The 27,959-nt window shown below is 45.5% G+C and overlaps 1 long non-coding RNA gene across 2 annotated transcripts in view; it reads right to left on the reverse strand.

The window, feature by feature from the left end:
- LOC115293736 overlaps nucleotides 1-23,091 on the reverse strand; it is a 28,441-nt gene extending 5,350 nt beyond the window's left edge. The window contains exons 1-2 of one of the 2 annotated variants that reach the window (XR_003909578.1): nucleotides 22,935-23,091; nucleotides 10,311-10,387 (exon numbers count right to left, since the gene is read on the reverse strand). This is a non-coding gene — a long non-coding RNA (uncharacterized LOC115293736). Of the gene's footprint in view, nucleotides 1-10,310; nucleotides 10,388-21,780; nucleotides 21,825-22,934 lie in introns of those variants that run through there. The other variant, XR_003909577.1, reaches the window with a different exon arrangement.
- Between the last annotated feature and the right edge of the window lie 4,868 nt (nucleotides 23,092-27,959).

Below are 27,959 nucleotides of genomic sequence, written 5' to 3' on the forward strand. Positions count from 1 at the left end.
CTCCTCCTCCTCCTCCTCCTCCTCCTCCTCCTCCTCCTCCTCCTCCTCCTTCTCCTTCTCCTTTTTATTAAAGTTTAATTAGGGGGACCTGGGTGGTTCAGTTGGTTAAGCGTCTGACTTCTGCTCAGGTCATGGTCTTGTGGTTTGTGGGTTCGAGCCCCGCATCAGGCTCTGTGATGATAGCTCAGAGCCTGGAGCCTGTCTTCAGATTCTGTGTCTCCCTCTCTCTCTGACCCTCCCTTGCTCATGCACTCTCTTGCTCTCTCTCTCTCTCTCTCTCTTGCGCACGCTCTCTCTCTCTCTCAAAAATAAATCAAATGATAAACAAATGAAGTTTATTTACTTATTTTGAGAGGGAGAGCACACACATGTGTGTGAGAGCCGGGAGGGCAGAGAGAGGAGAGAGAGAATCCCAAGCAGTCTCCACACTGACAATGCAGAGCCTGACACAGGGCTGAAACTCACAAACCATGAGATCATGACCTGAGCTAAAATCAAGAGTCAGGTGCTTAACCGACTGAGCCACTCAGGCCCCTCTGTCTGTGCTTTTACCCAAAGCTTGGACCCTAACTCATTACAGTTGGGAAATTTCCCCTCTGACGGTGTCCTGTGTTAGCACTGTCCTCTCTTTGACAGACCCTGACTTTGGCTTTCCTTTTCACACCTTCTGCTCCTGCATAGGGTCTTTCCCAGAGAGGACCCTGATGGGATGAAGTACGTTCCCAACAGAAAGAAACTCTAGGGAGAATTTATTTTTCTGTAACAAATGGAGAAATCCTTCTAGGTTCATTGGTCAAAATCAAATCTACTTACAAAGCTCTGTAATCGGGGCCGCTGCCCCCCACCCCCACCAGCTTAACTTAACTGGAGACAATCCAGGGTGATTGAAAAGCAGCTTATAGAAGAGGAAAATAGTCTCCTCCAGGTATGTAATTTGACCACAGAATTTTTTGTTTTGTTTTTTTATGTTTTTAAAGGATTTCCTTTTTTTTTTTTTTAAATCTCAAGTTAGTTAACAGACAGTGTAGCCTTGGCTTCAGGAGTAGAACCCAGTGATTCATCTCTTACATGTGACATCCAGGGCTCGTCCCAACAGGTGCCCTCCTTCATGCCCATCGCCCATTTAACCCACCCCCCAACCCCATCAACTCTGTTTGTTTGCTGTATTTAAGAGTCTCATTATGGTTTTCCAGGATTTCCCTTTTTTTATGTTCATTTATTTTTGAGAGAGAGCAGAGGAAGGGCAGAGAGAGGGGTATAGAGGACCAGAAGGGGACTCTGCGCTGACAGTCATGAGACCAAAGTGAGGGCTTGAACTCATGAATCATGAGATCATAACCTGAGCCAAAGTCGGATGCTCAACCTACTGAGCGACCCAGGAGCCCCTGGTTTTTGTTTTTTTTTTTTTTTTTTTAACGTGAATGTCTCTGGGCTGAGTACCACCACCTGCTTACAGCCCACCTGGTTCACCTTTGTAAGGCACTTAAGTTTTTCAACCCTTGATCGACTCATTTTCTGAAAAAGCATTAAATAAGAGGTTCAGAGTCAAATCTTTTAATTTCAGCGCTTCTTGAAAAACTAAATGCAGCTTATTTTCTTTTTAATGTTTATTTATTTTTGATAGAGAGACAGAGTGCAAGCAGGGGAGGGGCAGAGAGAGAGGGAGACACAGAATGTGAAGCAGGCTCCAGGCTCTGAGCTGTCAGCACAGAGCCCTATGTGGGGCTCGAACTCACAAACCACAAGATCATGACCTGAGCCGAAGTAAGACCCTTAACCACCTCAGCCACCCAGGCGTCCCTGAATTTTGGTGGATCTTAAGTAAGCACGAAGCTCTGGAAAACACTGATGTGTATGTAGTGGTCGTGTGTTGTAGATATGATGGTAAAATAACTTCTTTTTGTGGTCACTCTTTGACCTCTAGGGGAGAAAATCTGCAGGACCCTAAGCCTCTTCCAGGTCAAAAGGGGGCACACCTCTTTCTGGAGGCTAATCTAAGCCTTCTAGAAGAATGGTTTGAGTCTGCATTGTGCGCAATGCAATGCATTGTGTGTTCACTGCAGGGGGGGCGGGGGGGGGGGAGGTGAGACTTGGTTATTTGAAAACACTGGAGTGCTAAGAGACTAAAGAAAACTGATTAAGATGTCATCAGGAATCCATTTAAATCTCTTTAGAAGAAAGCAGAGGTTTTCTTTTTTAAATTTTTTTAATGTTTATTTATTTTTGTGAGGGGGGAGGGGCAGAGAGAGAGGAAGACCCAGAATCCGAAGCAGTCTCCACGCTCTGATCTGTCAGCACAGCCCACGAACTTTGAGATCATGACCTGATCTGAAGTTGGACATTTAACGGACTGAGCCACACAGGTGCCCCTTTACTCTTTTATTTTTTTAATGTTTACTTATTTTTGAGAGAAAGAGAGACAGAGTGAGCTGGGGAGGGGCAGAGAGAGAGGGAGACACAATCCGAAGCAGCCTCCAGGCGCTGAGCTGTCAGCACAAAGCCCGACACACCTCCCCCTGACTGCACATTTCAACCACCCCACAGACCTCCTGTAAAGCACCCCTGCAACCTTAGAACCCCTTAGAACCTCTAGGGGCACCAGGTGTCCCAGATCTGCTTATGTCCTACCTATTCCCGTTCTGATCCTGTTTGGCTTCTGACTCTTGACTATGTCTTTATTGAAAGAGAAGGAGCAGGGCACTGGAGTGGCTCAGTAGGCTAAGTGTCTGACTTCAGCTCAGGTCATGATCTCGTGGTTTGTGGATTCGAGCCCCGGGTCAGACACTGTGCTGACAGCTCAGAGCCTGGAGCCTGCTTCAGATTATTTGTCTCGCTCTCTCTCTCGGCCCCTCCCTACCCCAAGCTCTGTCTCTGTCTCAAAAATAAATAAAAATTTTCTTTAAAAAAGCAAATAAAACCAACAAAACAAGCAAAAACTTTAAAAAAAAAAAAAAAAGGAAGAAAGAGAAGGAGTGGGGCACCGGGGTGGCTCAGTCAGTTGGGCATCAGAGTCTTGATTTCAGCTCAGAGTTTGTGGGATCAAGCCCCACGTCAAGCTCTGAGCCTGCAGCATGGAGCCTGCTTGGGATTTTCTCTCTCTGCCCCTTCTTTGCTTGTTCTCTCTCTCTTTCTCTCAAAAGTAAAATAAATAAAAATAATTAAAATTTTTAAAAAGACAGGAGCACTCATGTCCCTGTAGACTTATTATAAGTATTTGGATTCTCTCGTTGTCCCTTAAAGACTTGCCCTCCCTGGGCGCCTGGGTGGCTCAGTCAGTTAAGCGTCCAACTTCGCTCAGGTTATGATCTCACAGTTCATGAGTTCGAGCCCTTCTTCAGGCTCTGTGCTGACAGCTCATGACCTCCTGCTTTGAACACTGCTAGTGGAACAGACCAACCCTCAGTGGTGGCTCAGGAACAGTCCCAGCCACACACTACTGCCCTGACTAAGCAGCCGGGTGCTTCACAAGGACGAAGATTCAGAAACCAGTGCCTTTTCAAGGCCAGGACCCCTGGGCTCTCCATTCGGCTCAAGGAGAGTAAAAGAAGCAGATCAGTTAAGTGTCCAACTCCTGGTTTCAGCTCAGGTCATGATCTCGCGGTTTGTGAGTTCAAGCCCCACGTTGGACTCTGCGCTGACGGCACGGAGTCTGCTTGGGATTCTCTCTCTCCCCTTCTCTCTGTGCTTACTCCACTTGCTCGCTCTCTCTCTCTCTCTCTCTCTCTCAAAATAAATAAACATTTAAAAAAAAAGAAGCCCTTCTCTCTGACTGTGGCTTGCCCTTCATTGTAATTTGAAATGTCTTCATGAAAAGCAGACCCAGTGAGAGTCTTTTACAAGCTGAATCCTGAGTCTTAAGCAAGTGGGTAACGCAGACAGTTTCTCTAAAATGCTTTAGGGAGGCCTAAAGTATGTCCCACCCCAGCGGCTCAGGGACTGGGAAATCAGACCGCTTGTGCGGAGACCCTCCGACCTTCAGTGGAAAAGGCATAGCCCAGGGGCACCTGGGTGGCTCAGTCGGTTAGGTGTCTGACTTGATTACAGCTCATGTCATGAGCTCACAGTTTGCAGACTCGGGCACCACGTCGGGCTCTGGGCTGGCAGCTCAGAACCTGTTTGGGATTCTTTCCCTCATTCTCTGCCCCTCCTTGGCACTCTCTCTTTCTCTTCCAAAAATAAAGAAACATTTAAAAAAAGGTATATGCACAATTTGTGTATCGGCCTCTCAACACCCTCCTCCCTTCTGCCTTTCACAACATCCAGGGTCTTTCAGGGGTCCACCCTCTACTCTCAGTCTTGTGGTTTGAGTTGAGTTGACCCCACCATCGGCTCCAGGGATAGGCTGTGATCAGTCCGAGCTAATTTGTAGATGCTATTGACACGGCCACAAAGAGGGACTCAGATGAAGGGCGGTCATCTAATTTGGGCAAGCAACTTGTGAGATGCTTTGTCTCAGCTTTGGGGAAAGAAGCTTCTCTCTTCTATGACAGCTAATAGAAGAGACAGTCTCTCTGCCTCTGGATGGCGTTGTGTGAGTGTCGAAGACTCTGGGTCTGGAGTTCTCTCCTGTCCAGCAAGAAAGTGTGGCGCAGGATTAAAAATGCGAAAGGCTAATGTCCAGGAGGAGACAAGAGCTCCGAGGAAGGGTCCTTGCTCGTTTTTATTAGGATCACAAGGCTTACAAACATGGCGATGGCATGCACAAAGAGACAATGAAATCGTGAACGTTAATACGTGGGCATGAGGAAAGGGGGTTTTGAAGACATGCAGGGTTAGGCGTTCGGGTTAATACAAAATAAAATCCTGGTGTAGGACAGAAGGTTGTTTACAGCAGATGTGAGGCACCACGTCTGCTTACCTAAACTGGTCTAGGGGACAAGAAAGACAGAGCATGCTACCTCAGGGTCAACAAGGCACCTTTCTTTTCCTAATAAGCTCAGCTCCGGGCAACTTTGCCCAAAGGCAGTCTACAGCCCTATTTACCTGTTTCCCTAATTTGGTCCTTCCTTCCTATGAAAGAGCTTCCTGCTATTCTACTAAATTGGGGGGCATTTCCACCCGGAATACCTAATCTTGTTTATGGCATCTTGGATGTTTTTGTCCTGAGGTTCTCTATTCCTATACCTCTGTCCTGAACTGGAGCCTTTGCCCTGCTTTACCTAATCTATCAGCCAAATCTTGTTTACCCAAACTTGGGCGTGTGCATTCCCTGGTGTTCTAACTCTATGCTACATTAGCTCATCAGAGCAGGGAATCCTAAACTCGTTCCCCACGTCTGAGCATCTGACTTGCTTGCTCTCTGTAGGCCGTTTCCAGATGCAGAATACGGTGCTCATCGGTTGTGCGGGGGCTGACCCAGGAAGGGGCTGTGGGAAAGCACCGGTGACAGGGAAACGTGACAAGGTGTCCCCAGACCTGACTGGAAGAACATGTAGGCACTGCGGTCACAGCCTTTATGACGCCCTAAGACCTGGTGTAATGTGGAATGCTGAGGGTTGCAATCTGAAGTTGTTTCCACAGTCCTAGAGGAGAGGGCCGATTCTTTTTTTTTTATTTGTTAATGTTCTTATTAATTTTTTTATTTTTTAAAAGCTTTATTGCACTTTTACTTTATTATTTTTTTTTTTTTAGTTTTTGTAATGTTTATTTATTTTTGAGAGAGAGGGAGACAGAGACACAGCGAGAGCAGGGGACGGGCAGAGAGAGAGGGAGACACAGAATCCGAAGCAGGCTCCAGGCTCTGAGCTGTCAGCACAGAGCCCGACAAGGGGCTCAAACCCACAGACTGTGAGATCATGACCTGAGCCAAACCTACTGAGCCACCCAAGTGCCCTGAGGGCTAATTCTTTGTGGTGGGAAAAAGATGATTTATTTGCTGTGAAATATATACTGCACTTTTAAGTACCTAAAAAATATTTTATTTTTTTAAGTTTATTTATTTATTTTGAGAGAGAGAAAGTGCCTGAGGGAGGGGCAGGGAGAGAGGGACAGAGTATCCCAAGCCCCAAAGTAGGGCTCGATCTCTTGAACCATGAGATCATGACCTGAGCCGAAATCAAGAGTCAGATGCCCAACCAACTGAACCACCCAGGCGCCCTTTCCAAAGATTCCCGGTTTCAACTCAGGTCATGATCTCACAGTTCGTGAGTTCAAGCCGGGCAGCCTGCAGCCTGCTTCAGATTTTGTGTCTCCCCCTCTCTCTGCACCTCCCATGATCGTGCTCTGTCTCTCTCTGCCTCTCAATGATAAATAAACATATAAACATTTAAAAAAAACTCTTTAAAGATTGTTTAATAAATAAATAAATAAAAGGGTCTCTGTCAGTGCGGAGCCCACTTGGGACTCTCTCTGCCCCTCCTCTGCTTGTTCTCCTTCTCAAAAATAAATAAATAAAATTTGTTCTTTTCAATGTTTATTTACTTTTGAGAGAGAGAGAAAGAGAAACAAAACACAAGTGGGGGAGGGGCAGAGAGAGAGGGAGACACAGAGTCCGATGCAGGCTCCAGGATCCGAGCTGTCAGCACAGAGCCCGACACAGCGCTTGAACTCACAAGCTATGTGATCATGACCTGAGCCAAAGGCGGACACTCAACCAACTGAGCCACACAGGCGCCCCAATAAATAAAATTAAAAAAAAAAAAAAAAGGCCGCCCGAAAGTCCCCACTTTCCGGAGCTTGCATTCTCGCCAGAGGGAGAGAGGACAGAATACACTCTGATTTCAGGGAGGGACGGCTGGTTTATCCAGCTCTGATGAACCAGGCTGATGAGGTGGAGAATTGCACCGGCGCTGCCTCTAGAGGGCGGGAGGAAGGATCGGGGCCGGACCTTCTCTTCCCACCAGGATCTGAGGCCAGATCGTGGCAGCTTTGAGACAGGATCATTGAACATGTGTAGGCACACGGTTAGACTCCTATCGGGGGTGGAGAGAGGACCAAATGCTGGGGAAGGGGAGGTGGCGGCGGTGGAAATCTCACCGCAGCTGCTGCCCAGATTGGTGGAAAGGAAGGTGTGGGCACAACTTGTTAATGAGTGTGGCGCTCAGGGCCGTTTACAGACAGCTTGCTGGGCGCGCCTGAATCATCCATCTTCATTCCCCTTTCCCTCCAGCTACGAAGAACACCCTCTAAAAACTCCACCTCCCTGGAGAAGTCAGAGGAAGTTTCTTCCGGAGGCATCAGGAGAGCTTGTTTGCAGTAAGTATCATTCCTGTGTTAATTACAGTTCGTGTTCCCCAAGAATAGGACACAGAGGAACGGGGAAATGAGCTGGTCTGCTTCTGCCCCCCCCCCCCCGTTGCTGCGCAGACCCACTGAAGGCAAATTGCAATGGTTTTGCTCATAAAAATATATCTTAATGCTTCCTCCGATGTCTTAAAAAATGACGCAGCCAAGAGCCTGCCAGGTAATAAGCTTCTGCTTAAACCACTGACTCCCTTGTGATTCTTTTTCTAGAACTTTATATTCTAATTCTATTCTTTTCCTCTGTTGGTCTCAGCCTCTTTTTGGTTAAATGTCATCCTGGAAAAGAGGATGGACCTTTGAGATTCAGTGACGTAGGGGCGCCTGGGGGGCTCAGTCAGTTATGCGTCCGGCTCTTGATTTCAGCTCAGGTCATGACCTCACGGTTTGTGGGATTGAGTCCTGGGTTGGGCTTCATGCTGGCAGCCTGCTTGGATTCTTTCTCTCCCTCTCTCTCTCTGCCCCTTCCCTACTCTCTCTCTAAATAAATAATATAAAAAATAAAAATAAAATATGATTCCCCTTTAAGCATCTGAGTCTTGATTTCGGCTCAAGTCATGATCTCACAGTCGTGGGTTTGAGCCCCGTGTCTGGCTCTGTGCTGCCAGCACTGAGCCTGCCTGGGATTCTCAATCTCTCATTTTCTCTGTCCCTCCCCTGCTTGTGCTCGCTCTCTCTCTCTCTCTCTCTCTCTCTCTCTCACAATTGCTCCTGGTCATCTATAAGATCAATTTCAAACTCCTTGGCCCAGCTTTTGACGGTCACTCCTAGTACAGTATGAACACAGATATCTGAACTGCTGGTACGCTTTGTCTCTCTTTTGGCATTTAGCCTAGAGTCTTTTATTTTTAATTTTTTTTAACATTTATTTATTTTTGAGAGAGAGAGAGACAGACAGACAGAGCACAAGCAGAGGAGGGGCAGAGAGAGAGGGAGACACAGAATCTGAAGCAGCTCCGAGCTCTGAACTGTCAGCACAGAGCCTGACACGGGGCTCAAACCGACGAACTGCGAGATCATGACCTGAGCTGAAGTCAGCTGCTTAACCGACTGAGCCACCCAGGCGCCCCAATTTAGCCTAGAGTCTTTCTTTGAGCTCTAACAAAGAGACCCAAGTACAGGGGCGCCCACGTGGCCTAGCTGGTTGAGTGTCCGACATCAGCTCAGATCACGGTCTTGCATTTTGGGGGTTCAAGCCCCACCTCCAACTCACTGCTGTCAGCACAGAGCCTGCTTTGGATCCTCTGTCCCCCTCTCTGTCTCTCCCCAACTTGTGTTCTCTCTCAAAAATCAACCTTTAGAAACAAGAGAGAGAAAAGGAACGCAGCTACCGTTCGTGTAGCGGTGCGGCGCTTCTCAGACGACACCCTTGCTCGGTTTACTGCGATCCAGGCTCTGAGTCTCAACTTTGAGTCCAGGACTCAGGAATGGCTTCAAATAGGTCAATGAGACACCAAAAGAGTAATTTATTGTAAACGGTTAACAGATTCCTTAAAGGAGAGTCCCCAGGGAGAGTAACAATTCTTGGAAGGTTGCTTGAGCCAGATCGACCCCCAGTGACAAAGGTCTTCAGGCCCAGACAGGGCGCATCACCTTCTTACTGCAGGGACAGACCTGCCAGAGACACTAACATGGTCCTATTCTCTGGTTCTGCTTTCCTGAGTATAAATCAGACCCCTTCTTTAAACATTTTTTATAAGGTGTATTTTTAGAGAGAGAGAGAGAGCTAAGGAGAGGGGCTGAGGAAGAGAGCAAGAGAATCTTAAGCAGCCTCCACGCTCAATGCAGAGCCCAACTCAGGGCTTGATCCCACGAACCGTGAGATCATGGCCCGAGCCGAAATCAAGACTCAGATGCTCAACCACCTGAGCCACCCAGGTGCCCCTAAGACCCCACTTTTTTTTAACATTTTTTTAATAATTTATTTTTGAGAGACAGAGCACGAACAGGAGAGGGGCAGAGAGAAAAAGAGACACAGAATCTGAAGCAGGCTCCCCGCTCTGAGCTAGCGGTCAGGACAGAGTCTGATGTGGGGCTTGAACCCAAAAACTGTGAGATCATAACCTGAGCTGAAGTCAGATGCTCAACTGATTGAGCCACCCAGGCACCCCTAAAACCCCATCTTTAAACACAGCTACTCTTTAGATAAATCTCAGTAGAATTGATTGCATTTCAATTTTGGTTAAACATAGCGTTCCTAAGGACACGCCTGACCAGTTCAGTTGGATGTTTGCAAGTTTTCTCGGGCAGATGCCTCCTAAAATGTTTATAGTAACTACCTCATCCTCAGTGTTGGTTCTTCCAAGAATCACTCTCAACTCTTGGGCCTCTTCCCTCGAGTTTGGAGGGTAACTTACTTCACTTCCTTTTTACTGACCGTATTGTGTTTGTTTCATGTGCCTCTGGGCATGTAAGCTTCTGGACGTAAGAACTGTGTGTAATCCCCTCACTACTCAAACCGTCTCCTTCCCACAGCCGTAGTAAATCACACTGGTACTTTAACATTTCTAGATGATTTGTGCAATTTTTTAAAGTTCATTTATTTAGTTTTGAGAGAGAGAGAGAGAGAAATAGAGACAGAGCATGCACAAGTTGGGGAGGGACAGGGAGAGAGGGAGAGAGAGAATCCCAAGCAGGCTCCTCAATATTAGAGCAGAGCCGACACCAGGGTTCAAGCCCATGAACCATGAGATCATGACCTCAGCCAAAATCAAGAGTCGGATGCTTAACAGGCCAAGCCGCCCAGGTGTCCCGATTTGCGCAATTTTTAACTGCTCTAGTGGAATACAATTCATTTATACAGCCATACAATTCATCCATTTAAGGTGTACGATTCAGTAGTTTTCACTATATTTACAGGGTTGTGCAACCATTACAACTTTCGAATTCTCATGCTCCCCTAGAGAAACCCCTTATCTGTGACTCCCCTCACTTTCCCACCACCGTTCTCCCTGGTCCTTGGCAACAAAAAATATATATTCTGTCTTTCTAGACTTATCTATTTGGAAGACTTCATGTGATCAATAGATCGTAAAAGATGTGGTTTGGGGGGACAGGTGTCTTCCACTTACCTTAATGTTCTCAAGGTTCATTCACATGGTTACACGTGTAGGTACTTCATTCCTCTTTAGGACCAAATAATATTCTCCTGTATGGGCGTACCACATTTGGTTATCCTTTCGTCCACTGACCTAACATAAATAGTGCTCTATGAACGAGTGTGTTCCCGTCTATTTGACACTTGTCTTCATTTTTCTGGGAGTGGAACTGGGGGATCAAATGGCAACCCTGTGTCTAAATTCTGGAGGAACTGCCTAATTGTTTTCCAAAGCAGCTGTACCATTTTAGATTTTCATCTTCAATGTACAAGGGTCCTAAACTCTCCACATCCTTTCTTTATCACACTTGTTCTTAAGTCCTTTGTTTAAAGTTTTTTTTTGAGAGAGAGACAGAGAGAGAGAATCCCAAGCAGGCTCCGTGCTCAACATGGAAACTGATGCTGGACTCGATTCCACAATCATGACCTGAGCGGAAATCAAGAGTCAGATGCTTAACCAACTAAGCCAGGCAGGCGACCCATGCCTTTTTTGATTGTCGCCATCCTAGTAGGTATGAAGTGGTATCTTATCCTGGGCTTCATTTGTTGTTGCCTGATGACTCATGATGTTAAGCATCTTTTCATGAGCTTATTGGCAGCAGGCATAGCTGCTTTAGAGAAATATCTACTCAGATTTTTTCCACTTTTATTTATTTTGTTATTTAAACTTTAGTGAGTAAATATAGTGGGCAATATTGGTTTCAGGAGTAGAATTCGGTGATTCATCACTTCCATACAACACCCAGCGCTCATCACAACAGGTGGGTGCCCTCCTTAGTACCCATCACCCATTTAGCCCACCCCCCACCTCTGTCAACCCTCAGTTTGTTCTCTGTCTTTAAGAGTCTCTCATGGCTTGTTTCCCTCTCTCCTTTTTTCCTTTTCCCCCTTCCCATATGTTCATCTGTTTTCTTAAATTCCACATATGAGTGAGATCATATGGTATTTGTCTTTCTCTGACTTATTTCACTTAGCATCATACACTCTAGCTCCATCTGCATTGTTGCAAATGAAAGATTTCGTTTTTTTAGTTTATTTATTTATTTTGAGGGAGACAGAGAGAATGAGCAGGAGAGAAGCAGAGAGAGAGAGAGAGAGAGAGAGAGAGAGAGAGAGAGTATCCCAAGCAGACACCACATCATCCACACACAGCCCGATGTGGGGCTCAAACCTGAGCTGAAATCAGGAGTCAGATACCCAACCAACTGAGCCACCCAGGTTCCCCATTGTTGATGGCTGACTAGTATTCCATTGTATTTATATATATATATATCTCACATCTTTATACATTCATCAGCCGATGGACGTGTGGGCTTTCTCCATAGTTTAGCTATTGTTGATAATGCTGCTATAAACACTGGGCGCATGTAACTCTTTGATTCTGTATTTTTGTATCTTTTGGGTAAATATTTGGTAGTGCAGTTGCTGGATTGTAGGGTAGTTTTATTTTTAACTTTTTGAGGAACCTCTCTACTGTTCTCCAGAGTCTTTGCCCACTTTTTTTTTTTTTTGAGAGAGAGGGGGTGGGGGGAGAGGGGGAGAAGGAGAGAGAGAATCTTAATCTGAGCTTAAAGCCCAACTCAGGCTTCAATCCCATGACCCTGGAATCATGACCTGAGCCAAAATCAAGACTTCAATGCTCAACTGACTGAACCACCCAGGCACCCTACCCACTCTTAAATTAGGTTATTTACGCAAGCACCTGGCTGGCTCAGTCAGTAGAGCGAGCAACTCTTGATCTCAGGTTGCTGAGTTCAAGCCCCACATTTGAGCACAGAGCTTACTTAGAAATTACATACATAAATAAATTCGGCTCTTTACCTTTTTATTGTTGAATTGTAAGAGTTCTTTATGTATTCTGTATAGTAGTCTTATCAGATGTAAGATTTGTAAATATTTTCTTTCATTCTATAGGCTGTCTTTTCACTTCTTTTTTCTTTTTCCTTTTTTAATTTTTTTAAACTTATTTATTTTTGAGAGACAGAGAGACAAAGCATGAACCGGGGAGGGGCAGAGAGAAAGAGACACAGAATCCAAAGCAGGCTCCAGGCTCTGAGCTAGCTGTCAGCACAAAGCCCGACGCGGGGCTCAAACCCACGAACCGTGAGATCATGACCTGAGCTGAGGTCGGAGGCTCAACCGACTGAGCCACCCAGGTGCCCCTCACTTACTTTTTTCAATCAAACTGTCATAACTATATGCACATGTGTAAAAAATGTTTCTAAGAGTGCTTTTATTTCATTGTTGTCCTTCGGTGAACAAAGCTGTTAACTTTTGGTAAAGTCCAGTTCCTCTATTTGTATTTTGTTGTGTGCTTTGAGTGTCATATCACAACAACCTTTGCCCGAAAAGAAGTTGTCCTTTGTTTCCATCAAAGTCTTTCATAGCTTCAGCTCTCGATGTTTGTGTATGGAGTGAGGTTGGGGTCCCGCTTCATTCTTTCGCAGGTGGATATAGAGATGTCCTAGCACCATTTGCTGAAGAGACTATTCTTCCCACATTTATTACAATTGTTCCTCGTCCTTAGCACATTTGTCTTAGCATCTTTGTCAAAAGGTCAACTGACCACAAATGTACGGGTTTATTTATGGACTCTTTAATTTAGTTCATCGATATATCTGTCTATCCTTCTGCCAGTCCCATGTTGTCTTTTTTTTTCAGATTTTTAAAAGAAATTTTAAGTAATCTTTACACCCACCACGCGGCTCAAACTTACAACCCTGAGATCCAGAGTCACATGCTCTACTGACTGAGCCAGCCAGGTGCCCCCCAGGTTGTCTTAATAACTACAGTTTTGTAATAACTTTTGAAATCACCAAGTGTGGGCTCTCTCAGGTTTGTTCTTTTTCGAGGCATTTTGGCTATTCTGGGTTCCTTGAATTTCCAAATGAACACCAGAATCCGCTTGTTAATTTCTACAAACAAGCTAGATGGGATTTTGGTAGGGTTTACACTGAATCTGGAAGTCAATGTGAGAAGTACTGCCATCAGAATATTAACAATCCATGAACATAGAATGTCTTTTCATTTGTTTAGAGCTTCTTTCATTTATTTCAGTAATGTTTTGTGGTTTTCAGCATTTTTGAGTCTTCAGTGAACTCAGCACTCTGAGATCAAGAGTTGTATGTTCTACTGACTGAGCCAGCCAGGTGCTGGGGTAAATTACCTAATTTAAGAGTGGGCAGGGGGGCGCCTGGGTGGCTCGATGGTTGAGCATCCGGCTTCGGCTCAGGTCATGATCTCACAGTTCGTGGGTTCAAGCCCCGCGTCGGGCTCTGTGCTGACAGCTCAGAGCCTGGAGCCTGTCTTCAGATTCTGTGTCTCCCTCTCTCTCTGACCCTCCCTGCTCATGCTCTGTCTCTCTGTCTCAAAAATAAATAAAACATTTTAAAAAATTTAAAAAGATATAAAAATAAAATAGAGTATCTATTAAAAAAAAAAAAGAGTGGGCAGGGCGCCTGCGTGGTTCAGTCGGTTGAGCATTGGACTGAAAAGTATTGCGCTTCTTTTGTTAAGTTTTTCTCCTAAGTAATTACTATTTTTGTGCTGTTATAAATGGATTTGTCTTCTTGATTTCACTTGTGGACTGTTCACTGCTAGTGTGTAGAAATACAACTGATTTTTCTGTTTTGGTCTTCTATCCTCTAACCTTGATGTACATGTTTATTAGTTCTAATGCTATTTCAGTGGATTCCATAGGATTTTTTATATATAAGATCATGCCTCTGCAAATAGAGATTGCTTTTTATATAGGCATTCACAGTGTATTATAAATATTTAAATTTTTCTGTATCTTCTGATGTTTTGATTCCTTAGTAAACCTTTTTGGGAGCACCTGTGTGGCTCAGTTGGTTGAGCATCTGACTTTGGCTCAGGTCATGATCTCACGGTTCATGGGTTCCAGCTCCGTGCTGGGCTGTGTGCTGACAGCTCAGAGCCTGGAGCCTGCTTCGGATTCTGTGTCTCCTTCTCTCTCTCTCTGCCCCTCCCCCACTCATGCTCTGTCTCTCTCTGTCTCAAAAATAAATAAACATAAAAAAATTTTTTTTACCTTTCTGGTTGGGAGAGACTGCCCCTCTCTGGGCTAGCCAATTCTTGGGCATAACTTTGATACACAAACTAACTAATCCAGAGCCATACCTCTTCTATGTGGCCCATATACTTAGGAGGCAATATTCCTCTGACTTAATCATCCCAGGGCCAGGTACCAGACAACTAGAGACCATTCCAAAGCCCAAAACCCACTGAAATAATTCTTCACCTGTTTACTGAGTCCTGCCTTGACTTTCCAATGGAAATTCCAATATAGGCTCTAGCCTAATGCTTTCCCCTCACTCCTGTCTTCGGTTTCCTGACCACACTGGTATCTTTTTCATGTGGTACTACATGCCATGCCCTGCTTCCTGTCTCTGGGACCTGTGACTATAATATACTTTTTTTGGGAGCCTCTCCTATGTCTCCCCTCATGGTCATACCTGACTGACTATCTCATAAAAGAATACAAAACACAAAGAGGCACCTGGGTGGCTCAGTTGGTCAAGCGTCCGACTCTTGATTTCAGCTCAGGTCATGATCTCATGGTTCATGGGCTGACAGCACGAAGTCTGCTTGTGATTCTCTTTCTCCCTCTCTCTGCCCCTTCTGCGTCATTCTCTCTCTCTCTCAAAAATAAACATTTTAATCATAGTAATACAAAACAAAGAGCTATAAATTTTCCTCTAGGTGCTATTTTTGCTATATCCCATAATATCCCATAAATTTCAGTTATATTCATGTAATTTCTTTTTAAAAAAAGTTTTTAGTGTTTATTTATTTTTGAGAGAGAGCATGAGTGGGGGAGGGGCAGAGAGAGGGGGAGACACAGAATTGAAGCAGGCTCCAGGCTCTGAGGTGTCAGTGCAGAGCCAGACACGGGGCTCGAACTCACAATCCGTGAGATCATGACCTGAAATCAGATGAACCACCTAGGGGCCCCCCGTATGTTGTATTTTCTATTTTATTTACCTCAAAGTGATTTCTGGTTTCTTTTGTGATTTCTCTTTTGACCCATTGACTGCTTAGGAGTGTGACATTTAATTTCCATGTATTTGTCAATTTCCCAAATGTTATTCTATTATTGAAATCTAACTTCCATTGTGGTCACGGAGCAGGCTTTGCGTGATTTCAATCCTTTTAGGTTTATTGAAGTTTATTTATGGCCTGGCGTATGGTCTGTCCTGGAGAATGTGCTCTGTGTGCTTGAAAAAAATGTGTATTCTGCTACTGCTGGTTGGAGTATTCTACACAGGTCTGTTAGGTCTGTTGGATTATAGTGTCGTTTGAGTCCTCTGTATCTATGTGGCTCTTTTGCCTGATTGCTGTATGATTCTTGAAAGTTGAGAATTGAATTGTCCAACTATCATTCTTTAATTGTCCACTTCTCCTTGTTCTGTTGTTCATTTATATTTTGGGGGCTCTTTTACTAGTTGCGTAGGTTTATAAAAACTTGTAACAAAGGGTGCCTGTGTGGCTCCGTCAGTTAAGCGCCTGACTTTGGCTCAGATCATGATCTCATGGTCCGTGAGTTTGAGCCCCACAACAGACTGTGCTGACAGCTCAGAGCCTGGAGCCTTCTTCAGATTCTGTGTCTCCCCCTTTCTCTCTGCCCCTTCCCTGCTCAAGCTCTGTCTTTCTCTCTCAAAAATAAACAAACATTAACAAAAAATGTTGTAACAGAATAGATAAAACTTTGTGAAAAACATCTTACTCTAAAATTAAAACTAAACCATTGCCTCTATAAAGCATAAGAACAAGAAATAACAGCAGTTGGGGAAGAAATTGTGAGCAAACAGGATGAGATAAAACATAATCTGTCAGAGCTCAGGAAAGAGGCAGAAGAAAAAGAAATTCATCGCTGCAATGATACTGAAATCCAAAGGCTTCAGAAGCAGATAAGACCCTGAAGTACCCTCACAGAGGATACGCATGAAGACAGCAGGCGGATGAAGCTGAATTAAAGCTATTCAAGGGACTAGAGAGAACACTGTCGCTGTAGAGAATAAACAGAAAGATGCATGATTTTCCTTGAACAGGAAAATCAAAATAAGGGAAGAGAATGTGCAAATATTTAAAAAGACAAGGAGGTCATAAGCTACTAAATTACAGATCTGTACGGTCCAGTATAGAAGCCGCTAGCCACGTGTGGCTATGTAAACTATACCCAAGTAAAATGTAAAATTCAGTTCTCCAGTCACACAAGTGTTCGGTAGCCACGTGTGCCCACTAGCAGCCATATTGGACTACACAGATAGAGATCTATTACATCATCACTGAAAGTTCTATCGGACAGCGTGGTGACAGACCATTAACTTCTCATGAACACAGATGCCACATTTTTCGAGGAAATATTAGCAAATCAAACCCAGTGATATGCAAAAAGGATGATATCTCTGACTAAGGCAGGTTATCCCAGAAATACAAGGTTGCATTAATTAGAAATATCAACTAATCAGGGGCTCCTGGGTGGCTCAGTCAGTTGAGCATCTGACTTTGGCTCAGGTCATGATCTTGTGGTCTGTGAGTTCAAGCCCTGCATCTAGCTCTGTGCTGACAGCTCAGACCCTGGAGCCTGCTTCAGATTCTTTGCCTCTCTCTCCCTCTGCCCCTCCCCCACTCACACTTTGTCTTTCTCTGAAAAATAAACCTTAAAAAACTTAAAAAAAACAAAAGAAGTATCAACCAATCACCACAGAATAAAAGAGAAAAGGCACAAGATGAGTTCATTAGATGTGGAAGAAGCACCTCAAAAAATTGAAAACCCATTAATAATTAAAAAAAAAAACTTTGGTGAATTCAGAGTTGAAGGGGATTTCTTCAATCTGGCAAAAGTTATCTATAAAAACTTTACAACTAACATCTTAATTAATGGTGAAATAACAAATAACTTTCCCCAAAGATTAGGAAGATAGTAAGGATGTCTGCTCTCACAATTACTATTCAATAGTACTCTGGAGATGCCAGCTAGGGTGTATGTAAGGAAAAATAAACAGAAAGCATAAAGATTGAAAATAAGCAGGTAGGAGTGCCTGGCTGGCTCCGTCAATAGAGCACATCAGTCTTGATCTTAGGGTCATGAGTTTAAGCCCCATGTTGGGCAAACAAACAAACAAGAACCATGAGGAAGTAAAGTGGTCTTTAATTCACAAATGACATGATTGTATACATATAAAGTTCTAAGAAACATGTCAACCAAAAAACCCACTTGAATTAATAAAATGAGGTTAGGAGATCGCAGGTGAAAGGCTAATTCACACATACTATCAACAAAGAAATAACAAATAAAATGTTAGTGGGGCACCTTGGTGGCTCAGTCAGTTAGACATCAATTCTTGGATTCAGCTCAGGTTTGTGTGTTCAAGCCCCATGTCAGGCTCTGTGCAGACAGTGTGGAGCCTACTTGGGATTCTGTCTCCCTCTCTCTTTCTGACCTTCCCCCATTTGCTCTCTTTTTCTCTCTCTCAAAAATAAATAAACATTAAAAAAAGAAAAAGTTAAAAACATGTTATAATAGCATCAAAAACATAAAATGCTTAAAAATAAATTTGCAAAATATTTGCAAGACTTTTCCATACTTGAACCTACAAAATATTTTTTCAGAGAATTTAAATACCTAAATAAATGGAGAGATGTACCATGCTCATGGATTAAGAGACCCATATATTATTTGGATGTTAATTCTCCCCAACTTGTTCTAGAGGCCAATAAGCACACGAAAACTTGCTCAGTGTCATTGGTCATCAGAGAAATGCAAATCAAAACTACACTGAAATATGCCTTCACATCCACAAAAATGGCTCATATTACAAAGACTGATGACCCCAAATATTGTTAAAAGATGTGGCACGATTAGAACTCTTATACATTGCTGGGGTGCATGGATGGCTCAGTTGGTTAGGCATCGACTTCAGCTCAGGTCATGATCTCACTGTTCATGGGTTTGAGCCCCGCATTGGGCTCTGTGCTGCCAACTCAAAGCCTGGTGCCTGCTTCCGATTCTGTGTCTCCCTCTCTCTCTGCCCCTCCCCCGCTCCTGCTGTGTCTCTCTCTCTCTCTCTCTCTCTCTCTCTCTCTCTCTCTCAAAAATAAAACAAAACATTAAAAAATTTTTTAAGAATTCTTATACATTGCTAATGAGAATGTGAAATGACACAATCACTTTAGAGAAGAGTTTGGCATTTTCTTGTAAAATTAAACATACAATGACCCTGTAACCCAACAATTCCACTCCTAGGTGCTTACCCAAAAGAAATGAAAATATGCCCCAAAATACATTCGTTCAAGAATATTCACAAGAGATTTACTCATAATTGCCCCTAGCTAAAAACAAACCAAATGCCCACCAATGGGAAAATGAAGAGACAGATTGTGGTATATTCATGCAGTGGAATATTACTCAGCAATGAAAATGACCGTCTTATACATGCAACAGCATGGAAGCATCTCAAAAACATTTAAGGGCACCTGGCTGGCTCAGTCGGTGGAATGTGCAACTCTTGGTCTTGAGGTCATCAGGTCGAGCCCCACGATGGGCATAGAGATTACTTAAAAACACAAAAACAGGGGCGCCTGGGTGGCTCAGTCACCTAAGCATCCAACTCTTGATTTCGTCAAGAAATCAGAACAGGCTCCGGTGCCCATGGATATTTGGTTTACAGCAAAGGTAGTAAATGAGAAGAGTGTGGAACAGTTATTTCATTTTCATTAAGCTTGCCCAGATGATGGGGTATCTACATAGAAAAAATAAAAACAACCCTTACATCACCTACACACACATATCAGTTCCAGATGGATTTAGATCTGCATGTAACAGGCGAATCAATACGGGGCGCCTGGGTGGCTCAGTCAGTTAAGCCTCCGACTTTGGCTCAGGTCATGATCTCATGGTTCATGAGTTTGAGTCCCGTGTCAGGGTCTGTGCTGACAGCTCAGAGCCTGGAGACTGCTTTGGATTCTGTGTCTCCCTCTCTCTCTTCCTTTGCCCTGCTCACACACACACACTCTCTCTCTCACAAAAATAAACAAACACTAGAAAAAGAAAAAGAAGGGGTGCCAGGGTGGCGCAGTTGGTTGGGCATCTGACTTCAGTTTGGGTCATGATCTCATGATCAGCATGTTTGAGCCCCACGGCAGGCTCTGTGCTGACAGCTCAGAGCATGGAGCCTGCTTAGGATTCTGTGTCTTCCTCTCTTTCCACCCCTCCCCCGCTCATGCTCTGTCTCTCTCTCTTGCAAAAATAAATTTAAAAAATTAAAAAGAAATTTAAAAGAAGCGAATCACTAAAGCTTCTAGAAGACGATAAAAGAAAATGTCTCCATGGCTTTGCAGTAGAGAAGGGTTTTTTAAACAGAACACAAGAAAGTGTAATCATAATGTAAAATATTGACAAGCAGACTATTTTAAGAACTGTTAATCCGGTGACACCATCAAGAGAACAAAAAGTCAAGCCACAGAGTAGAAGTAAATATTTGCAATATAATTAACCAAGAAAAGGTCTGTAACCATAATATCCAAAGAAACTCTGTAAATCAATAATACAGACACCTTAATAGAAGCACAGGAAAGAGGGGCGCGTGGGTGGCTCAGTCATTTGAGCGTCTGACTTTGGCTCGGGTCATGATCTCACAATTCCTGAGTTCGAGCCCATATCTGCTGTTGCATCCCCACATCTGGCTCTGCACTGACAGCATGGGGCCTGCTTTGGATTCTCTGTCTCCCTCTCTCTGCCCCTCCTGTGCTCATGTGCGCATTCTCTCTCTCTCTCAGAAAGAAATAAACATTTTTAAAAGTCTGGCTTATTTCATTAGCCATTTTCTGCGTTTCATAAATGTTGTGAAAAACAATGTTATTCATTTCCATGGCTCTGTGATATTCCATTATATGAACACACCACGATGCATTCATCTTTTCTGCTGTTGCTAAACATCTGGAGTTTCTAGTTTTCTTTTACTGTTACAGATGATGCTATGATGGAAATTCTCACACTTGTTTCTTTTTATATATATACAAATTAACATTTTTAAAAATTTTTATTTATTTTTGAGACAGAGATACAGAGCATGAGCAGGGAAGGGGCAGAGAGGGAGAGAGAGACACAGAACCCAAAGCAGGCTCCAGGTTCCGAGCTGTCAGCACAGAGCCCAACACAGAGATAAAACCCATGAACTGTGAGATCATGACCTGAGCCAAAGTCGGACGCTCAACCAACTGAGCCACCCAAGTGTGCTACAAATAAGCCAGATTTTTAAGAAAACATTTTATTATTCCCCATATAAAGTTCAGTACATATAAAGTTCACAAATGACAAACCCAAACAGCAGTGTTTAGGGGGTATGTTCTTGAATGGTAAATCCATGAATGTGAAGTGTGGGTAGTAATCGGGCAGAAGGAGGGAGCCTGAGGAGGGCTTCTGGGGGTGCTGACAGTGTTCTTGCCCCAAACAGTGCTTATAAGGACATTTGCTTTATGGTCTCACTGAGCTTTACATTTTTTTTTCATTCATTTTGCAGCGTGTTATATTTCACAATCGAAACATGGCTGTGTGTGTTTCAGTAATTTCTGCACCCACCTGGAGAGCAAACCCACGACCCCAGGATCAGAGGCGCATGCCCTACTGACTGAGCCAGCCAGGCACCGCCACACTGAAACAAGTTTAAAAGAAGATACAGTTCACAAACACTTTGCCTGATGTAAAAGTCTCCTTCCTACATGTTGGAAGGGAACTCTGCATCCTGAAAAAATATGATCAAATTGGACAAAACTGAGTCATATCCTAGAAAAGTATTTGAATTTCAAATACAAAGATAGACTCCCTTACACAGCCAAGCAAACAGATAAGGGAACTTACAGGGGGTAGAAATCAAGCTGGCCTCATTCTTTCCCACAACAGCATTCAGTTTTAGAAGGAGATGAAATAGGGGCGCCTGGGTGGCTCAGTCGGTTAAGTATCCAACTTCGGCTCAGGTCATGATCTCACAGTTCGTGGGTTTGAGCCCCTTGTCGGGCTCTGTGCCAACAGCTCGGAGCCCTGGAGCCTGCTTCCGATTCTGTGTCTCCCTTTCTCTCTGCCCCTCCCCTGCTTGCGCTCTTTCTCTCTTTCAAAAATAAACACTAAAAGATGTATTTAAAAAAAGTAGAAGGTGATGAAATGACAGCTACAAAATTACCATTTGGGATGACAGCATTAAGATTTGCTGTCAAGTAATCCAGTGGTGGAAGGGAGGAAAGGGGAAGGGGGAAGAGGGGATGGATATGGATGAAACAAGGCTGATCTCTATAGCTGGCTGGTAGGCCCCAGGGAGTGGAGTGTTCTCTTGGTTCTACTTGTAGGTACGTGTGAAATTTCCCATGGAGGAGGGAAAGGAGGGAGAGCGGGGAGGGAAATAGGGAGAAGATCCTGAGAACCTTACCCAATTCGCAGCAAAGAGCTCCAGACTCTCAGGGCACCGCCCAGCACTGCCCCCTGCAGGAGACCAAGTCACTAGCCAACGAGAACGTCATAGAGCCACACGCTATGCCACTCCTGCCCAGTCTTGTTTGTTTGTTTGTTTGTTTAGAAAGAGAGAGTGCGAGCAGGGGAAAGGGCCAGAGGGGAACAGAGAGAGAGAGAATGCCAAGCAGGCTCACACTCAGCGCGGAGCTTGATGAGCAACTCGATCCTATGACCCTGGGATCATGACCTGAGCCAAAATCAAGAGTCTGATGCTCAACTGACCAAGCCACCCAGGCACCCCTTGCCCGGTCTTTTGGAGGCCAAACCCACCCAAAGGACTGCTGTATCAGGAGTGCACGGTCTGCACAGGCTCATGCATCTGTCCCTCTTGGATTCCCCAAACCTTGTGCTTCTCACTCCCAGGAAACCACGCGAACGAGGTGGGGCCACTTCCCTTTCTCCACCCCTTCGAAGACCACAACAGTCCCTCTTGAAATACACCAAACGTTGCCATTGCATGCCTTCTGGCACAGCCCGACAGCCCTTGAGGCGCTCTGATCCCCACCCTCACCCCCTGAATCCTTCCTCAGCCGCATGGGGTGGGGGAGGGGGGGAGGATATAAATGGGGTGGGCTGCGTGGGAATAATGTTCCCCAGTAATTCCTTTTCCTCCCTTCAATCAAATGCAAACAAGAAGACTTCTTGCTACAGGAGTGCCTTGATAACTGTTGAGTGCCCATGGGTTCCCCATGCTAAAAGTAAGGGTGAGTAACCAGCTGCTGAACGGACGCGTATCCACCAGCTCTTACTGCCCCCTAGTGGTCATTTGCTTCCCATAGCTGTTTTTGCCACACAGATTTCCCACTCCCCTCTATTCATAGGTGACAAATTGACCCTCTGCAAATCCCTTTATATATATATATTTTTTTTTTTGAGAGAGAGAGAGAGAGAGGATGAGCGAGAGAGGCGCAGAGAGAAAGGGGCACAGAGGATCCAAAGCAGGCTCCACACTGACAGCAGAGGCTGATGATGCAGGGCTCAAACCCACAAATCACAAGATCATGACCTGAGCCCAAGTCTGACCCTCAACCATTGGAGCCACCCAGGCACCCCGGCCCCTGCAAACCTTACCTTGGGCCAGTGGGTACTGACCGGCAGGCATTTGGCTCATTGGTGAGAAAACTTCCTCCCAAAGCAAGTTTGAACGTAACCATCTTCCAGACACTTTCTTTGCTCTTGGAAAACTTGACCGGTTGAACTTTTGCAAAATAAGTTGGGGACAAAGAAACCTCACGAGGCAGCTACTGGAGAAAGGGATCAGAAAAATGCTTTAATTCTACAAAAACACCCCAGGGGACACTGCTTGCACCATAAGGGGGCGTGACTGGATCTAACTTCCAAGCATGTGTTTCGGAGCCCTGGTCACTCAGTGACTCGGCTCTGGTCACAGCAAAGCAGCATCTGGAGGCACAGACAATGCGAACTGGAGGCAGATAGGATTTGCCCCATTGTGGGGCAGGCCACCTAACCCTCCTGCCTGACCAAAGCCTCCAGCGGGGTAAGGAGAGTGAGGTTTTAGACCCCGGAGCGAGGAGGACAAAGGCAAATGATCTGATGAAACCTGTTTGTGACCCGCCCGCTGCCTTCTGTCCTGTGGGGGCCACTGCTCAGCCCACCAGAGAGCAGGACTGTCCCCAGCTGCTCCAGATGTCTCACACCTGAGCAGACGGCGCCAGATCCACACGGATCATTCCAACCTACTCCTGAAAGTCCTCATCTAGAAACCTATTCGTCTGTCACCTCCTCGCTGTAGCGTAAGCACCTGATGGGTGTGTGTGTGTGTGTGTGTGTGTGTGTGTGTGTGTGTGTGTGTAATTGCAATGCGGGTGCTTGACTTAAGCATTTGATTGCCAAGGCAAGCACTCCAAAGCTGCTATCTTGAATAGACCTATTACCAGCCACTCACTAGATCCTGAGCCAGACTGTACCCCCTGTTCCTTTGTTTTGGAGACCTTTGGTTTGGCCACTTGTTTTTTTCTTCCTGAGCTATAATCCCCCTTCTTAGGTTTTACACTCACCACTACAGAGTGAACCCAGGAAATCAAGGCTCCTGCCCTCCACCCCAATCAAAGCACAACCCAGACTCTCGCTCTACCTGTAATCTTGCTGTGTGGTCCCAGGTATGCCGTGTGCTCTCTGGGGCTTGTGATGAACCTTGTTTTCTGTTTTCAAAATGGCATGGCTTTTGCCTAGGTTGTGTCTTGCAATCCTATCAGGAATCCCAAGGGCTGGTCCTGCCACAACCCTCGTGATGGACAGGCAGGACCAGCACAAAAAGACAATAGCTTTGTCCAAAGGTGCCTTCTCTCTGGCTTGTGATAGTCACCGGTGAGCAGCGTGCCTGTGACTCGGTGGAAAGCTTGCCTTTCTGACTGGCGCAGCCACAACTATCACTGGGAGGGAGGCCGGTGCAATTCGGACGCTCAGGCTGGGCAGCTGAAGAGCCCCGGATTCAATAACCACATGTCCTTGGGAATCTGGCCACCCTCGCAGTCTCTTTGCTCATCTCTGAAAGAGGGAGCACACCAGTGCTTGCCCCAAGGAGTGGGGGGCATGCGTGGCAGATGGCTGAGATAACGCCCACAGCACTGCTTGGATGTGCGAAGTGAATGGGGTCAGGTGCATCTCCTTCACAGGTCACTGGGGTGGGGTGTCAAGACTCTAGCTCAGCATCTCTGTCTCCTCTGGTCCATGGGGCACCTGGGTGGCTCAGTCGGCTAAGCATCCATCTTTGGCTCAGGTCAAGATCGCACAGTCCATGAGTTCGAGCCCTGCATTGGGCTCTGCACTGACAGCTCAGAGCTTGGAGCCTGCTTCAGATTCTGTGTCTCCCTCTGTCTCTGCTCCTCTCCCACTCACGCTCTCCCTCTCAAAAATAAATAATAAACATTAATTTTAAAAAATTTTTTAATCTCCTCTGGTCCAAAACTGCCCCTTCCCAGTCCCTTTCCATGTACAACTTTTGAATCAGGGATGGTTTGACAGTGTATTAAATGACAATCTCTTTCAAATGAACTTCCTGCCACGTGGATGGATGTGATGAGGTACCCCGTCCTTGCGTGCCTCTCCAAGATGACGCCTGGTACATGTGGGAGGGACAGGGGGAAGGGCCAGGAGTGCAGCGCAGGTCCATGCTGACCCCTGCAGTGCAGGGTCAGTCTGGTTTGGCCCAGCCATGGACACGTGAAGGCTAGGGTGTGACTGGTCCCATCTGACTTTTGCGCCACTGCTGTCGTCTCTGGGTCCAGCCATTTGCCTGTAACCATAAAGACCGTGCATCTTGCAGCCCATCTGTCCCCATCCTAGACCTGTGCCAGCCCCCTGGTCCCCTCATCCACTTCCTGCTCTCCCCTGGGGGCAGGTGGGAACTTCTGGGTCCCTGTATGCCTCCCCCAGGCCCCTGGGAGCCAGGAACCCTGTCTCAGGCTCATCTACCAGCTGCTTCCTTCTGCCCTGTTTTTAGGGACAGAATGTTAGCTCCTGCCCTCACCCGCATTTCATGTTGAAATCCTAACTTCCGATGTGATGAAATTAGGAGGTGGGCCTTTGGGGGGTACTCAGGTCCTGCGGGTGGAGCTCCCACACATGGCATCCATGCGCCCTTATAAAAGAGACCCCAGAGAGCCCCCCCTGCCCTGCCTCGTGAGGACGCAGCGAGAGGACTGCCGTCTGCAGCCTGGAGGAGGGCCCAAACATGCTGACACCCTAATCTGAGACTTCCAGCCCCCGGAACTGTGAGAAATAAATTCCTGTTGTTCACAAACCACCCAGTCTGTGGTTTTCCGTCACAGCTGCCCAGACAGACTCAGACTCCTGCCCCTGCCCCCCTGATTCTCTCTGGATGTATCCATCAGGCCTCCCCCATCGTGGCTTCACCCCGAAAAGGACGCAAACGGAATATGCGCCTCTGCCCCTCTTGTCCTTCCCTGGTTCTGCGGGGGCAGGAGGGAGGGACTTCTGCTCAGGGCCTTAGTGGGATCGCTCTGCGCTGGAAGAAACTTGATAATCTGGTCCACAGCTCTCCAAACTGAGGCTGTTCAGGGAGCTTGGCTGGCTCAGTCGGTAGAGCGGGAGACTTGATCCCAGGGTCATGAGTTCGAGCCCCACACTGGGCAGAGACATTACTTTAAAAATAAAAAAAATAATAGGGGTGCCTGGGTGGCTCAGTCGGTTGAGCACCAGATTTTGGCTCAGGATATGATCTCGCAGTTTATGCGTTCGAGCCCCGCATCGGGCTCAGTGCTATCTGCTCAGAGCCTGGAGCCTCCTTCGGATTCTGTGTCTCCCTTTCTCTCTGCCCCTCCCTTGCTCAAGCTCTGTCTTTCTCTCTCAAAAATAAACATAAGAAAAAATAATTTAAAAAATTTAATAGGAGCACCTGGGTGGGTCAGTGGTTAGGCATCCGACTTTGGCTCAGGTCATGATCTCAGGGTTCATGAGTTCAAGCCCCACATCTCACTCTGTGCTGACAGTGGGGAGCCCTTCTTGGATCTTCTGTCTCCCACTCTCTGTCCCTCCCCCTCTCATTCTCTCTCTTTCAAAAATAAAAAAAAAAAGGAAATTATTTTTAAAAGATTTAAAACATAATTAAAAAATAAAATAAGAATAAAATAAAAATTAAAAAGCAAACAGGGGTACCTGGTGGCTCAGTCGGAAAAGCGTGCGACTCTTAATCTTGGGTCATGAGTTCAAGCCCCACATTGGATGCAGAGATTACTAAGAAAGAAAGAAAATTTAAGAAACAAACAATCCTGCACTCCTTGAAAAAAAAGAAAAAAAAAAACCCTGTGCTCCTTGAAAAAAAGAAACAAAAAATAACTAAATAAACTTTAATAAACAAACAGAAAAAAAGGCTGTTCATCACGTATTTCCAGCCCCCTGTGTTCTAGCATGTGGTAGGATTCTACTTCCTGTCCCTGTTGTTGAGTAGGCCATGTGACTATTCATGATGGGAGCAAGAGCAAAACATGTCGCTTCCCACCACAGCTCAGAGCCCCCACCAACCCAGAGCTGATGTTTAGTGTGAGGGAGAAACTGCTGTGGTTACAAGACATGATCATCACCCCTTGACAATCCTGACTGATCCACTACTAGAGCCTCTAAAAGAAGTTTTTAAAACCTGTGTGTGCCCCATTGCACATTTTTAAGATGACATCTACAATAGCCACTGAATGTTTAAGTTATTGCAAGGGACAGGCGACTGGGCGGCTCAGTCAGTTAAGCGTCTGACTTTGGGTCAGGTCATGATCTCACAGTTTGTGAGTTCGAGCCCCGCATCGGGCTCTGTGCTCTCAGGGCAGGGCCTGCTTCTGTCTTCCTCTCTCTCTACCCCTCCCTCATTTGCGTGTACATGCTCTCTCTCTCAAAAATGAATAATAAGAAGAAAATTTTTTTTAAATCTCACAGTGCGCCTGTGGGGCTCGGTTGGTTGGGCATTTGACTTCAGCTCAGGTCATGATCTCTTGGTTCATGAGTTCGAGCCCCGCATCAGACTCTGTGCTGACAGCTCAGAGCCTGGAGCCTGCTTCAGATTCTGTGTCTCCCTCTCTTGCCTGTGCTCCCTCCCTCTCTCTCTCTCTCAAAAATAAATAAAACATTAAAATTTTTTTTTAAATTCTTGTGAGAGAATTTCTCACTATTGTAAATACCAATATTTGACATAAAAAACTATCATGTAAGTCTTTTTTTTCTAAGTAGGCTTCACACCCAGCATGGAGCCCAATGCGAGCTTGAACTCATGACCCTGAGATCAAGACCTGAGTGAGATCAAGAGTCAGATGCTCAACTGACTGAGCCACCCAGGTGCCCCTGTTATGTAAGCCTTCTAAATGTATCCAGTGGAGGGGTGCCTGGGTGGCTCAGTCAGTTAAGCATCCGACTTCGGCTAAAGTCATGATCTCACAGTTCGTGGGTTCGAGCCCTGCATTGGGTTCTGTGCTGACATCTCAGAGCCTGGAACCCATTTTAGATTCTGTGTCTCCCTCTCTCTCTGCCCCTCTCCCACTCGTGCTCTGTCTCTCTCTGTCTCAAAAATAAACTATTAAAAAAAACTTTAAAAATAAATAAATTATCCAGTGGAATCGAAACATCAAAACA

This window comes from Suricata suricatta, chromosome 6 (genome assembly GCF_006229205.1).
Source record: "Suricata suricatta isolate VVHF042 chromosome 6, meerkat_22Aug2017_6uvM2_HiC, whole genome shotgun sequence".
In the NCBI taxonomy this organism is placed as follows: Eukaryota; Metazoa; Chordata; class Mammalia; order Carnivora; family Herpestidae; genus Suricata; species Suricata suricatta.